Raw genomic sequence first — 3,397 nt, forward strand, 5'->3', positions numbered from 1 at the left:
CAGCAGGGGAAATGGGGCCATAGCGCTTGGGTGGGATCAGTCTGCACTCACCTCCAGACCTGGGGACGGAGCCAGCCTCCTTGGGTCTGGTGACAGAATCACGCCTGGATAGCCAGAATGGAAGAAATGGGCCTTGGGTGGCTCACCAGCGTGGCTCATTCCTGCATCCCAGGACTCACACCTGTGGCTCACATCCTGGCGTGTGTCCCACGGGCCCAGCAGAGCTAAGTGAGTCCAGGTCAGGAATGGGCTTGCTCAGGCTTTCAGCCTCTGCATCCTGCAGGTGCCCTGTGCAAATAAAGCGTGCATACATATTTGTTGAGATGAATTAAGTAGAATCCACCTATTGATTCTGCCTCTCAAAAACCTAATTAAATCCATCCTCATAACCACAGCATGATGGTCTAGATTAGAAACTCAATCAGGCAGCAAGTCTGCTACCTGGAGTGTCTCTTTTTTTTGAGTCAAAGTCTCACTCTGTCACTCAGACCAGAGTACAGCAGCATGCTCACGGCCACCACAGCCTCGGCCTGTTGGGCTCAGGCGATCCTTCCGCCTCAGCCTTCCAAGTAGCTGGAACCACAGGTGCATGCCACCATGCCCGGCTAATCTTTGATTTATTGTAGAGATGAGGTCTCATCAAGTTGCCCAGGATGGTCTTGAACCCCTGGGCTCAGATAACACTCTTACTTCGGCCTCCCAAAGTGCTGGGATGACAGGTGTGAGCCACCATGACTGGCTGGAGTGTCTCTTAATTTCTGTGGAAGCAAAGCTGCACGTTCTCCAGGCTGCACTTAGCACACCCACATTTGATTCCTTTGTTTGGCATTTCGACCTGAAGGTGAAAGATGGTGGCTTGGTTCTATACTTTGTGCTTTTCTCTAAAATACCTGTTTGTGACCTGAACCCATATGCATTGCTGTACTCATCGTTCATGTTTTCTAACTGTCTCCATATCTCCTGGAGGGAGAGTGATACAACTTTTTTTTTTTTGAGTTGGAGTCTCACTCCGTCACCCAGACTGGAGTGCAGTGGCCACTCCCGGCCACCACAGCCTCAACTTGCTGGGTTCCGGCAATCTTTCCACCTCAACCTTCCGAGTAGCCAGAATTACAGGCGCGCGCTACCACGCCCGGCTAATTTTTGATTTATTGTAGAGATGAGGTCTCACCAAGTTGCCCAGGTGGGTCTTGAACCTGCGGGCTCAGGCAATCCACGCACCTCAGCCTCCCAAAGGTGTGGGATTACAGGCTGAGCCACCGAACCCGGCTATGTGATACAACTTTGATATTCAGATTTTTACTTAGCGATTAGTGGCATGCTTCCTCCTCAAAGCCCATCATTCTTTTTGCCCCAAGTAAATTTAACTACACCAAGCATCATTTTGAATGACTAGTACCATATTCCCTAAGCAGAATCCAGCTGGATCTCTCTCTCTCTCTCTTTAATGTGTCTCTGAGTCAACCATGAGACATGATTCTGACCCATAAAACTGATATATTTATAAACAAATAAAGGCTCTAGCCCACTTCTGACAATGCCTCCTTGGGTTTCCACACTCTGGATTGGGCTTAAACTGCTTGACTTCATTTTCAAGGCCACCTGCCGCTCCGCCCCACACATACCTCAAGCCCTTGCAAATCAGGTCCCGGACTCCTGGCCATGTTCGCTCTGACACAGAATACACACGTGAGTGTCAGGCACACACCCTTGGCGATGCCTAATGGCCTCACTTCTGTCCGGAGGAAAAGACTGAGCAGAAGTAACGGCAAATCAACAATCCAAAAAGGTCCGTGTTCCCCTCATTACCAAGAAGGAATTCTGTATTTCTTTCCTGGGTTAAAGTTTCACATATCCAATTAGCCAGACGCGGTGGCACATGCCTGTGGTTCCAGCTACTTGGAAGGCTGAGGCAGAAGGATCGCCAGAGTCCAGCGTGCCACTGCACTCCAGTCTGGGCGACAGAGTGAGACTCCGATTTCTTTTCTTTAAAGTGTCACTTATCTTCTTCAGAAGTTCGGCTTGAGAATGTTGGAAGGATCAGACCTACACGTGAACCATCTGATAATGACAGTTGGTTCTGGGCTAAGTGGCAGGGTTTATAGGACCAACTGTCACCCAAAGGAGCTGACGTTAGGGACATTTCACAACACAGCCACCCTGGAGACGGTAGAGGGCACTCCAGGCAAATATGAAAGCAGACCAAGATATAAGCATCCCAACGGGAAGTGTGACCTGTGGTGTCAGGGGCTGTGTGTGATACAACACACTGTGGACTTTCTCAGAGCTCAGTAAATGCTTTCTATTAGCTTGAGTTCTTAATGTTCTAGCATTCTGCTATCTGATATGGCAGACACAAATCACATATCCCTATTTAAATGCAAATTAATTAACATTAAATAAAATTTAAAATCCGGCTCTTGAATTTTAAACGTAAGATACAGCAGCTGTGGGGAGTGGTGACTTATGCCTGTCCTCCCAGCACTTTGGGAGGCGGAGGCGAGAGTACTGCCTGAGCCCGTGGGTCTGAGACCAGCCTGAGCAACTTGGTGAGACCTCGTCTCTACAATAAATCAAGAAAAATTAGCCAGGCACAGTGGTACATGCCTGCGGTTCTAGCTACTTGGAAGGCTGAGGCGGAAGGATCACCTGAGCCCAGCAGGTCGAGGCTGTGGTGGCCATGAGCATGCCACTGCACTCCAGCCTAGGCAACAGAGTGAGAATTTGACTCAAAAAATAAAATAAAATACACCAGCCATATTTCATGTACTCAATAGACATGGTAGGCTGGTGGCTACCATGTTGGATAGGACAAATATATAATATTTCCTTATGGATTACAATTGATGGGGATTAGAATATGCTGCCCGAAATATACCACTGTATATGAAGCGTGCCACTGCACTCCAGTCTGGGTGACAGAGTAAGACTCCGACTGAAAAAATAAAATAAAATAAAATAAAATAAAAAACTAAGCGGTACCAAGTAATCCCACCATAGGCTGACATTGCCATAGTTTCCCACCTAGAAGCCCAAATCTCTTTTCCTTCACCTTGTCACTTCTCCACAATGCATAGCCCTTTGGTAAAATGATACACAAGCTTCCCTTCTTGTATTTCATGGCTTCTTTGACTTTCCATTTGTTTGTTTGTTTGTTTTGAGTTGAAGTCTCCCAACTAGTTGGAACTACAGGTGCTAATTTTTTATTTATTGCAGAGATGAAGTCTCACCAACTTGCCCAGGCTGGTCTTGAACCCCTGGGCTCAAGCAATCCTCTTGCCTCTGCCTCCCAAAGTGCTGGGAAGACAGGCGTGAGCCACTGCTTTCATCCCTCCATTTGTTTTCTTTTCTTTTTTTTTTTTTGAGTTGGAGTCTCACTCTGTCACCCAGACTGGAG

This window comes from Carlito syrichta, unplaced genomic scaffold, assembly GCF_000164805.1.
Source record: "Carlito syrichta isolate Samal-C Ts95f unplaced genomic scaffold, Tarsius_syrichta-2.0.1 Scaffold316219, whole genome shotgun sequence".
Classification (NCBI taxonomy): domain Eukaryota; kingdom Metazoa; phylum Chordata; class Mammalia; order Primates; family Tarsiidae; genus Carlito; species Carlito syrichta.